General features: G+C 42.8%; 1 protein-coding gene across 1 annotated transcript in view; it reads left to right on the forward strand.

Moving 5' to 3' along the window:
- CALN1 (calneuron 1) overlaps positions 1-12736 on the forward strand; it is a 401744-nt gene that overhangs the window by 341093 nt on the left and 47915 nt on the right. The gene's annotated exons all lie outside the window — the stretch shown is intronic.

The following is a 12736-nucleotide window of genomic DNA, read 5'->3' on the forward strand; positions in this document are numbered from 1 at the left end:
GCTGTGTGATCTGTGGAGCTTCTGAACTATGAGAAACTCAGCTATTACTTATTCTGCCCGTTCCTTTTCTACTTATTGTTTTATATTTTCAAAAATCATCTTGGGTAAAGATACCTCAGTCCTTGGATCCTTCTCCAGTGGAAGGAGTAAATTAAACAATTTACTTTACATTAGAATTCACGAGGTATTGCAGATTCTGTGCCTGGGGCAATCAGAGGCCGGGGCTGCTGGTCTGATGAAATGAGCGTGGGCAACTGAGCAGCCAAGAGAGCACGACAGGGGAGGACAAACGAGTCAGTGAGACCTCCAATTGACTGGAGTCGAGAAGGAAGGAATGGATGGGTGCAAACCTCCTCTGATGCTTTCCAAGGGGATCATCTCTTTGAGATGCCCCAGGCAACAGCTCTCAGCCAGGATGGATGAGCCACAGTCCCAGCCCGCATTTTAACTTTCTTTGATTCACAGACTGAATTCCCATTTCACAAATTTCTTATGAGTCCCTTATATTGAATTCTTAACTCAGAAAGATGGCATTTGCATTGAGGGCACCAGAAAGCGTGAAGACATGGAAGGAACATTTCAAAATTCTAATATCTCATAGCCATATAAGATTCTAAATAAGGACACAGCAAAATTTATGTAGCTGTTGCCCATTTGTGAGGTGATTTAATTCATTTCCTTTGTGCTAATTACAAATAACTATACTAGATATTACTGACATAAATCTTTGTGTGATTTTCTGATATTTTTAAGATAGAAGGCTGGTCCATTTGAATAACATGATTCCACTACCTAAGCCTTGATAAGTTTGAAGTTCACATCACATGCCACACGCATTCAGGCATTATGATCCTGTCCAAAAATAAGAACTGTTTCTAATTTTTTATTTGGACCTTAATGTATATTCCTGGGGAAACAAATAATAAAATACAGTAAAATGTAAAATAAAACAGAGCAGTCTGTTTCCTTTTTTCCAGATTTTTCACTTCCATATACAGATTGGGTCTCTTCATATATACGACTTTTTAAAAACATTCTAAAATGTCTTTGTCTCCAAAATATACCATCAAAGTAAAAAGAGCCTTCAGAGGGAAAAAACAAGTAAAACAAATCACTAAGCACTGCATTAAATGCACATGTTGTTAGGATCTATGCACCAGCCGCAGAAATCAACCCTGGCTAATTTAAAATTTGTTATTATTTATTTATTTTTGGCTGCACTGGATCTACATTGCTGTGTGTGGGCTTTCTCTAGTGTGATGAGTGGGGTCTACTCTCTAGATGCAGGGCATGGGCGTCTCATGCAGTGGCTTCTCTTGTTGCGGAGCACAGGCTCTAGGGTGCACAGGCTTCAGTAGTTGTGGCACACGGGCTTAGTTTCCCCATGGCATATGGAATCTTCCTGGACCAGGTCCTCTGCATGGGCAGGCAGATTGTTAACCACTGGACCACCAGGGAAGTCCAACTCTAGCTAATTTAAATAAAATAATTTTATTTTCATAATGTTAGGTATCTGATAGAATTGATAAGAAGGCTGGCGGACCAGGCTTGGGGAAGGTAAACAAAATAAATGAGACTGTGTAGCTGGCACCAGAGCCCAGATACCGCTGTAGAACTGCTCCAGCCAGCCCTAGACTCACAGTCCCACTCTGTGTCACAGCCGCACCGCCCAAAGTCAGACCGGACTCCAGCGGGCTTCTCTGCAGCTCTAGCTCCAGATCCAATGTCTGCTGTGGTACATCTGACTGGCCAAGCCTGGGTCATATGCCTGAATTGCAGTTGCATGGGAAGCTGGTGGCATTTATGGTCTTTGGCATTTCTCAGGTGATGGATGATATATTTCCCATGGTTCATAGGGTGGAGGATGCTCCAAACACAGAAAGGAAGCTTAGGTGCTGTATCAGGGTTCTCCAGAGAAACAGAACCAATAAGAGACGTATATGATATAATAAATCTCCCCTTATGTATGTGTGTATACGACACACGTGGGATTCCCCAGTGGCTCAACAGTGAAGAATCCACCTGCAATGCAGGAGTTGCAGGAGACATAGGTTTGATTCCTGGGTCAGGAAGATCCCCTGGAGGAAGGCATGGCAACCCACGCATATGCATGCACACAAATACACATATACAAGAGGAGACTTATTATTGAAGTTGGCTCATGTGATTACGAAAGCTAAGATGTCCTGTGATCTGCTACCTGCAAGCTGGAAACCCAGGAAAGCGGTGGTATAATTCATTCTGAATCCAAATGTCCAAGAACTAGGAGCCCTGATGTCTGAGGAGAGGAAGAGGTGGATGTCCCAGCTCAAGCAGAGAGCAAGTCCCTCTTCCTGGACCTTTTTGATCTATTCAGGCACTCAGCAGGTTGCATGATGTCCATGTTGGTGAGGGTGAACTTTGCTCAGTCTACCAGCTGAAATGCTAATCTCTTCCAGAAACACCATCACAGACACACCCAGAAATAAGCTTTGACCAGCTATCCGGGCATCCCTTAGCCAAGTCAAGCTGATACAGAAAATGAACCATTGTAGGTGCCCTCTGTCAAAAAACAAATTGTCAGATCTCCACTAGAGCAGTAATTTTCCAACAGTAGAAAAGAATTCCCAGGAGAGCTTCATAAATCGTGGATTCCTGGCAGCACCAGTTGAGACTGTGTGGGTCAGGTGTGAAATTTGTGGATTGGCATCCGTAGTGAGCACTCAGGTAATGTTGATCCTGCCCTTCCAAACACCTCACTTTAAACACTTCACTAGAGCATACCCTAATTTTTTTGGTGTATTTTAAAAATTTTTATTGGAGTATAATTGCTTTACAATGTTAGTTTCTGCTGTACAACAAAGCAAATCAGCTATCTGTATACATATATCCCCTCCCTCCCTTCCCCTCCCCTCCATCCACCCCCCTTCCCATGTCATCACAGAGCACTGAGCTGAGCTCCCTGTGCAATACAGCAGCTTCCCACTAGCTATCTATTTTATATACACAGTATATATATGTTAATCTTACTTTCCCAATTTGACTCACCCTCCCCTCCCCTGTGTCCACATGTTCATTTTCTACGTCTCCATCTCTATTCCTGCCCTGCAAACAGGCTCATCTGTTCCATCTTTCTAGATTTTAGGAGATTCCATAAAAAACTAAAAATAGAACTACCATATGACCCAGCAAGGGCTTCCCAGGTGGTTCAGTGGATGAAGAATCCACTTGCAATGTAGGAGACACAGGAGATGCAGGTTCAATCCCTGGGTTGGCAAGATCCCCTAGAGGAGGGCATGGCAACCCACTCCCAGTATTCTTGCCTAAAGAATCCCATGGACGGAAGAGCCTGGCAGGTTCCAGTTCATAGAGTCATAAATGATCAGACTGAGTGCGTGTGCATGTGCGTGCACACACACACACACACACACACACACACACACACACACATGACCCAGCAATTCCACTACTGGGCTTCTACCCTGAGAAAGCCATAATTCAAAAAGATATATGCACCCTGATGTTCATTTCAGCACTATTTACAATAGCTAAGATGTGGAAGTAACCTAAATGTCCATCAACAGATGAGTGGATAAAGAAGATTTGGTACAAATACACAGTTGAATATTATTCAGCTATGAAAAAGAACAAAACTGGGTCCTTTGTAATGATGTGGGTGAACCTAGTGTCTGTCATACAGAGTGAAGTAAGTCAGAAAGAGAAACACAAATATTACACATATTAATTTTTGACCATGGTACATACAACATTGATGCATGCAATTATGTGATACTTTCTTTTTTATTAGCACAAAGTTTATGTTTTAGCTGTATTCATATTTGGTATGGAGAATCACTTTCTGTCCTAAATCCTAAATCACTTTTGGCCATCAACATTTCTTTAGACAGAACCTCAGAACACCAGCAAGCTTTTTACAATATATATCCCTCATCATGACAACTTAGGTATTGTTTTGAGTTTGAGATGTATCAGAGAATTCTGAGGTTTCCTGCTATTCACATTTATGAAGAGCCATAGTTTCTTTGCTTTGCTTAATTGAATTATGTTTCGCTTCATATTAAATAGTTTCTCTTGGCATCTTGACAGATATCACCTCCTGAGTGACAGACATTCATAAAGAATGAGTCAACCACATAGCTTCTCCAAGTCTGAAAATTTCTGTACTCCTTCCTGAGAGATTTGGCAATGTCTAACAAAAAGCTGCCAATCTTAATTGTTCAAAATAACTTCTTTATTGCTATATCATAATGTACTTTTTCTCCTTTTAATTATGAAAAAAAAATTTTTTAAATAAGGAAAAGAGCATGCCTTTCCAAAAAACACAATGTAGTTACTGTGCAAAACATCACCAACTTCCTATAATTGCTTCTGACCTTTTCTTTCCTCTTAAAAAAAATGATACATTGCTGATCTAGTTGATATATCTTTTATATGCTCTTCCTTTTCTTTCAGGCAAGGCTTTATTTGGGCCCCTGCTGCAGCAGTGGGGGAGCAAGAAAAAACAACAGGTTCTCTTGCTTGCTGACTCCCTAAGGGGGGTGAGCTTGTTCCTTATTATACAGGGTGAGGATAGGGGTGTGTCCAAGGGTCAGTCTGGAGGGGTGGCTAGGTGGTTTGCCCGCCCCTTAGGTGGTGTTGAGTGCAGGGGGCATGCGTAGTACCCTGCTTTTGCTCTGGACACTGTTTTTGCTCCAGGCTCTTCAGAAGTGGCAGTTGGGCCTTTTCAGTCTTTTTGTATCATTTGTCCAGAATTTGCCCCAACTGCCTGGGCATAAGGTTATTTTTAGTCCCTATAGTTTCTTTGTATTTTGTTGTTCCAGGAGAGGTGTGTCCAGATACAAGTTTTGCAGCACTGCAGCAAAGGGTCCCAGGTCCCAAACTGTTTCATTCTCCCTGAAAGACTCTACATCCTTATTCTTAAAGATAAGGGGCCAAAGGTCTCTTCTGAATCTTCTTCCTGCTGGACAGAGGCCATAGATCCTAGCCTACCCTAGAAGTATCTCTCCCCACTCCATGCCTTTTCAGGAGAAACCACTGTCATGAGTTTGGAGTGTTTCTTCTAGACTATGTTTTGTGGAGATATTTTTTAAGCAAAAATCTAGGATCCAGATTTAAGTTAAAATTCTACCATCTGCTTGGCCCCTACCTCACACCCTACACACATACTCATAAATTAATTTAGGGTGATTCATAGACCCAAAAGGCCAGAACTATAAAGAGACAAGAAGGAAATAGGAGAATATCTTTTCAACCTGGGGATAGGCAAAAAGTTTTCTGGACAGAGCACAAAAATCTCTAACCATGAAAAACCTGAATCATTCAACTTCATTAAAATTTAAAACTTATGTTCCTTAACAAAAACCACTAAAGGGTATGAAAAGGAAAGTCACAGATTAGGGGAAAATGTTTTTAATATGTATATCTGAGAAAATACATATACAGATATATGTATGTATAAACTTACAACTGAAAGGTGCAGAGACAAACAACCCAATAAGCAGTGTACACAATATTTGGTCACTTCACAGAGGGAAACATACAAATGGCCAACAAGCACAATAAGTGGAAAGATGTACAACATTAGCTACCTCAGAGAAATTGCAAATTAAAACAGCCATGAATTACCCACTCCATGCCCACAAAGAAAGTTGAAGATGAAAAGACGAACAATACCAAATGTGGGCAAGGAGGTGGAGTAGGTGGGATTATGATATATTACAGGTAACAATGCAAAATGGCACCATCACTTTGGAAAACAGCTAGGCCATTTCTAATAAAGTAAAATATATACTTACCCTAAGTCCCAAGCACCTTCTCCCAGAATTTTCCCAAGAGAAGTGAAAATACAAGTCCGTGAAATAATGTGCCCAAGGTTGTTCAGAACAGCCTAATGATCATAGCTGCAAACTAGACACAGCTACGTGTCCACCAACAAGAGAATGGATAAACACAGTTGTGGCAAATGCATAAAATATCTGTCTCCGGTTTCTTCTGTTTCTCCTGTTTCTCTGGAGAACCCAGAACCCTCACTAATGCAGCTTCCCAAAGATCAATGCTTGGTGCCTTTCCTGTCAGCAGACAACCAAAAGCCCTTCTTTCATCATGAAGGATCAGTAATGTTACTTTTGTAACCACGGACAGGGTCTTGTACTGGCCTTCACCTCCAGTCTGACATCTCCCAAAGGTCCTCTAATCTCTGTTAAATAAGAGAATCAGAATTGCAAATGATACACCATCTGAGAGGGTTCAACCTCCATAGTCCTTGACCTAAATATATACTCAGTATGAAGTGTATCTAACCTCACAGGGAGATTCTTTGTTGGCATACCTGTAATGCCCCACTCAGTGCCTGACATCCAGCCCTCCTCATGTGTGGTTGGAAGCAGGGGGCACCCAGGAAGAGAGTGCCTCAACCCAGCAGAAAAACCCAGGTCAGCACCAGAAGTGATGTGTCAGAATCACCCAGATTCTTCGTGCTGGACCCCACTCTGCCCCCAGAGTCTCTGGGGCCTGAGAATGTTCATTTCTAATAAGTTTCCTGGCAATACTGATGAACCTCTGCATTAGAGCTCAGGGCTGGGGAAAAGGGCAGGAAGTCAGAAACCTCACACAGAAGTCAGGCAGCAAAGGGGGAGCAAGAGGAAGACCAGGACATGGGCCAGGGACCACACCAAGTTGCCAAGAGATTTTTTACATTGGATGCTGGCCTCTAACAGTGGAGATGGGGTGGGTTATTGAAACACACAGGGCCAGACCACACCTAAACAGAACACAAGTGTGAACCCACCTAGGCCTTCCTGCCTCAGTCCTTGTGGCAGGTAGCATGTATGCCAAATTGGAAAGAGCAATGCGTTCTGTCAATATAGATGTCAAGTATGAAATGCTCAATTGATACTGATATTCAGACTTAGGAGATGGGAGCCGAGCCATGTGAAGCTTAACTAATAAGACACAATTAGAGAGCATCGATAGGGGAGTATGTTCTCTCTTGTTTGTAACATGTAAAATTTTTGGAACTTCCCTGGTGGTCCAGTGGGCAATGCAGGGGGCCTGGGTTTGATCCCTGGTCAGGGAACTAGATCCCACATGCCACAACTAAGAGTTCACATGCTGCAACTAAAGATCCTGAATGCCTCAACAAAGATGGAAGATACTGCATGCTACAACTAAAGACCTGGTGCCATCAAATTAATTAATTAATTAATTTAAAAAATGTAATATTTTCAATAAGTCATAGATCCTCAGGTTAAGGTGGAATTTACTCTACAATGCTATTTCTTCTCTTCTTCCAACATATTTAGCAGCCTTGAGTCTGTAAGTTTATCCAGTTATTCTGGATAAACTAAGTTATTCTTAGTTTATCCAGATTTTCTTCCTTTTCTCTTCTGCCCTTCCCACAGTGCTTTAATTCCCTCCAGCCCATTCAATATTAATCCTTTTCCATCACCTTAAAACCTTAATTAGCTATTTTGATATATTCCCTAGGAACTCTGAAGTCTGATTCATCAAAGTGATAACAAGAAATTATTTGGGGAATTTGTTCCAATTTAAGTGACAAAATTATTTCCCCATTTGTTATTTATCTGCTTACAGATATTCAAAGGCTCAATACCAAATTTATACTTGAGAAGCTGGTTCTCTGTAAGCAAGCTTTTTCTAGGGTAAGTGGAGGATAGACTGAGAACCTGCATTGTATCCTACAGCAATACAATTTTTTATATTTATTTGAAATTTATTTTTATGTATTTGGCTGTGCTGGGTCTTAGTTGTGGCATGTGGGATCTAGATCCCTGACCAGGGATCAAACCCAGGCTCCTTACATTGGGAGCATAGATTCTTGGCCACTGGACCACCAGGGAAGTCCCTAGCAACCCGTCTTTGAGCCAATATAAAGAAGTAAGACTGAATCAGAAGAAAATGGGCCTTGCTGGAACATATTTCCCTGGGAAGAGTGGTGTGGTGATCAAAGTGACATCTGATCAGGAAGGAAGTGGATCCCATGTGAAAAGGATTCCACCCCCAAGCCTGAGGCTTCTGAAATACAGCTTTTCCACCCCTGGAAAATCAGGCCTCCTCTTTTAGTGGCTGGCCCTCCAAAGAAATAGAAGATGCATCACAATGTGCTTCTTGTACAGATGGGACATGACTCTCCTACCTTGAGGGTCCATCTCTACAAAGCCAGGAGGCCCAGGGCATCCCATTGACTACAGAGCTGCTGAGATAATTCCTAAGTAACCTGCATTTTAGTGTCCATTCTGCTTCCCTGACCCCACTTCTTCTCCCTTATCTGTGAATCCAGAAAATAAAGTACATTGTGTAGAGCTACTCAGAGCATCTGTCGTGTGGGCTTCAGTCACCACACAAGAAGAAACAGGACTCAAGGGGAAAGAAATGAACATTTATTGAGGGCCTGCTGCTACAAGACTAGGCAGTTTAATATATCTCATGTCCCAGGGGCCCATGAAGTGAGCATAACAGGTCAGTTTCATCTATCAGCCGCAGTTGATAAATAAGGACACCAACGCTTAGCTTCACCATGAAGAACCTTGCTTAGCTCTCTTTATAAACAAAAAGAATGTGGAACTTGTACTGCTTATTATATATAGTTGTCAGGGACTGTTTACTTAATCCTCACAACATTCATACAGGAGGGTACCTGGTGGCTCAGACAGTAAAGAATCTGCCTGCAGTGCCAGAGACTCAGGTTCAATCCTGGGTTGGGAAGATTCCTTGGAGAAGGAAATGGCAACCCACTCCAGTATTCTTGCCTGGGAAAACCCATGGACAGAGGAGCCTTGTGGGCTACAGTCAAGGTCGAGGTCTCCGTAATTTGCTTGCTTTCTTCTTCATTGTCTTAAGATGGCTGCTCCAGTCATCAAGGCTATGCAGGAAGGAAGTGGAAGGAGGGAGGGAAAAGGTTGCCCATTGACAGTAACCTCCTGTTACTCCAAGCTCTACTCACTACTTTTGTATTTGTGAGGGAGGCCTCTTAATGAAAGCCTCTTGATGAAAGTAAAAGAGGAGAGTGAAAAAGTTGGCTTAAAATTCAACATTCAGAAAACTAAGATCATGGTATCTGGTCCCATCACTTCATGGGAAATAGATGGGGAAACAGTGGAAACAGTGGCTGACTTTATTTTTCTGGCCTCCAAAATCACTGCAGATGGTGACTGCAGCCATGAAATTAAAAGACACTTGCTCCTTGGGAGAAAAGTTATGACCAAGCTAGACAGCTTATTAAAAAGCACAGAAATCACTTTGTCAACAAAGGTCCATCTAGTCAAGGCTATGGTTTTTCCAGTGATCATGTATGGATGTGAGAGTTGGATGATAAAGAAAGCTGAGCACCGAAGAATTGATGGTTTTGAACTATGGTGTTGGAGAAGACTCTTGAGAGTCCCTTGGACTGCAAGGAGACCCAACCAGTCTATCCTAAAGGAGATAAGTCCTGGGTGTTCATTGGAGGGACTGATGTTGAAGCTGAAACTCCAATACTTTGGCCACCGGATGCAAAGAACTGACTCATTGGGAAAGCCCCTGATGCTGGGAGGGATTGGGGGCAGGAGGAGAAGGGGACGACAGAGGATGAGATGGTTGGATGGCATCACCAACTCGATGGACATGGGTTTGGGTGGACTCCAGGAGGTGGTGATGGACAAGGAGGCCTGGCATGCTGTGGTTCATGGGGTCGCAAAGAGTCGGACACAACTGAGCGACTGAACTGAACTGAACTGTGAGGGAGGGTAGGCACCTAGTCATTGCAGTGACTGATATAGAACAAAGGGGAGAGTAGGGTTCGATTAGGCAGCAAACAATCTTTGCAACAAGGTCCTGTTGGCCCAGGATTAGACAATCATCAACTCCAGCATCAATCTCTAAGCCTCTGCTGCCCACTACAGAGGCCCAAGACTAGGCAATCATCAATTCCATTATCAGTCTCCAAGTCTCTGCTGCCCACTACAGAAGCCATAGGAACAAACAATGGGCTGCTTCAGCACTCCAACTGGCTTGGACCAAGATTCTAGGATTCGAAGAGCCCAGTGCATTTCAAACTGTGAAAGATCAAAATGAAGACAACCTATATTTCTAAAGCATTCAGTTTTAAATGGAGAAAGAACCCCTAAATTTTTTTTTTTTTAAGTTTTTACTCTTACTTGTGATTAGTGTGTTGGTGTAGTTGGCTGCCATTTTCTGTACTTGTGAGTCAGGAATGGTGGCCCAGTGCATCTACCAGCTGCCTCAGCTTTTAAGATATCTTCAGGAACCATAGAAAAGACATATTCAAAGAGGAGAATATGATTATCCCCTTGTTTTGTGTTTTTGTTTGTTTTTAAATTTTTATTTTATTTGGCCATGCTGTGCAGGATAAGAGATCTTATTTCCCTGAGCAGGGATCAGACCTATTTCTCCCACATTGGAAGCTTGGAATCTTTTTTTTTTTTTTTGGAATCTTAATTACTGGACCACCAGGGAAGACCTGATATCCCCTTGTTCATCAAGGCTGAGGGAGAATAAGCCTAAAACATGTATCAGATGGCTATAAACTATGTTTATTGCCCACATTTCTTTCTTTTTTGGCCACACAGTGCAGCTTGTGCCCTTAGTTCCCCGATCAAGAATTGAACCTGTGCCCTGGGCTGTGAAAATGCAGAGTCCTAACCCCCAGACCACCAGGGAAGTCACTACGCACATTTCTTGCTTTGAGGATGTCCCGTCCTCATATCTCTGTCTGTTAAAGCCTAGCAGAGAAAAAATTAACAACCTCTCACCCCTCTAGAATTCTGGGTGTCCAGGACTTTCCTTCACTGATTTTCCAAGAAACACTGAGAGCAGAAAAATGTGAAATAGATTATGGTTGGATAAAATGCAGTATTTCATTCTAAAGTAGTTATAATACAATCTAGCTGAATTCCAAGGAATTGGGCAGTGCTAGGGTTCAGGGAAAGACCTGCAGGCTCTTTGGGATAATTCCTTATAGAAGTACTCATAGTTATTGGGGTTCAAACCCTGGAAAGCTCCAAGAGGCCCTATTGTTTCTTTTTTACTTCACTAAGTGTATTACCATGTTATCAAAGCACAGCTTGTAGGCATCTGTAAAGACTGCCAATGGAAACAGAAGCTAATGTACCAGTGCATTTTACTGGCTGGATTCCAAGCTGCACGCAAGCTTGCTGAACTTAGAATTAACTGTAAACTTGGATGTCTTGCTCTTGTGCTGCCGACCCTGCCACCAGCATTCCAGGAAGGATCAGCTGAGCCACAGGGACAAAATACTGAGAGCTCTGAATCATCTTTGATTTTTCTGAAACAAGAGTTGAATCCCCCGAAGATGGATTTTGAGTCTCTGGAAACCCACACAAGGTAGTAGCTATCAACATCAGAAGAGATATTTGGGAAGGACACCAGGCAAGTTGGAGTCAGCTGGAGAACAGTGCCAAGCCCTCAAGGTGGACCCCCACTCCTCTCAGAGGAGCCACAAACAGCCCCAGCAAAGCAACATGGCATTTCCTTCTTGAATCATCTGAGTTCCATGCTCACGCTGTGATTCTCCAAATGTCACACCCAGTGACCCCTGTCCTTCTGAGGCAGACATGTGACTCCATATACCCTCCTGCCCCTGCCTCTCCAAGTGAGGTCAAAGCCATGCATGTCTCCCTCCTGTCACAGCCAGAACCTGGGTGGGCCTTTGACCGACATGGGCTGGGAGATGCTTGTCTTCTTGGAGTTGAGCCTCAGTGATCTTAGTCAGTCTTTGTTGGCATGAACTGAAAGGTGCAGGGCCCTTTCCTGCCATGGACACAGAGAAGTAGAAAGTGTTGAGGGTCTTAGAATCCCAGACTGGGGACAGGGAGCAGCCTTCCTGGGGTCCTCTTGCTCTGTGTTCACATTTTCTATGGATTGTGGATGTCTTGATTGCCCTTGGATCCTGAGAATTGTATCATTCACTCTCTCTCTTATAATTCTTTTTTAAATTTTATTTTTTATATTTATTTTTGACTCTGCTGGATCTTCATTGCCGCATGCAGGCTGTCTCTAGTCGTGGCGAGCAGAGGCTACTGTCTAGTTGAGGCGTGCTGAGGAGCATGGGCTCTAGGACACGCAGGCTTCAGGATCAGCAACACACGGGCTTAGTTGCCCCACAGTATGTGGGGTCTTCTCAGACCAGGCTCGAACCTGTGTTCCCTGCATTGGCAAGAGGATTCTTATCCACTGGACCACCAGGGAAGCCCCTCCCTTGTAATTCTGTATCTCCCCACCCACTTATCCTTCCAAAACGGCCCTTGTTTGTTACTTCACTCAGTTTGAATGGATTTCTGTGTTTTTGCCAAATTTCTCCACTAAGACATTGAAGATCCCTCGGCTATCATTTTATGACAGATCCAGCAACAGTTTTTTACGTTCAAAAATACACTCTTTCAGAGAGGAAAGAAGATTAGTCTAATAAACACCTAAAACACACAGACATGTTCTAGTAAAATATATAAAGGATATATATCCTAAACATGCTTCTTTCCTCCAAATGTCATATATTTCATGGTAAATGAGTGCTGGTGAAGGCTATCATTTATTGTGTTCTCTGTGCCCGGCACAGCAATAAACATGTCACAAATGATGGTTCATTTCATCCTCACAACAACTCTACGTTCCCATTTTACAGATAAGGACACTAAGGCTTAGCCCTGAGAGGTTCTGTAAATGCCCAAGAAGACCCAGCAACTAAATCTCCACATCTGTC

This window comes from Dama dama, chromosome 10, assembly GCF_033118175.1.
Source record: "Dama dama isolate Ldn47 chromosome 10, ASM3311817v1, whole genome shotgun sequence".
NCBI lineage: Eukaryota > Metazoa > Chordata > Mammalia > Artiodactyla > Cervidae > Dama > Dama dama.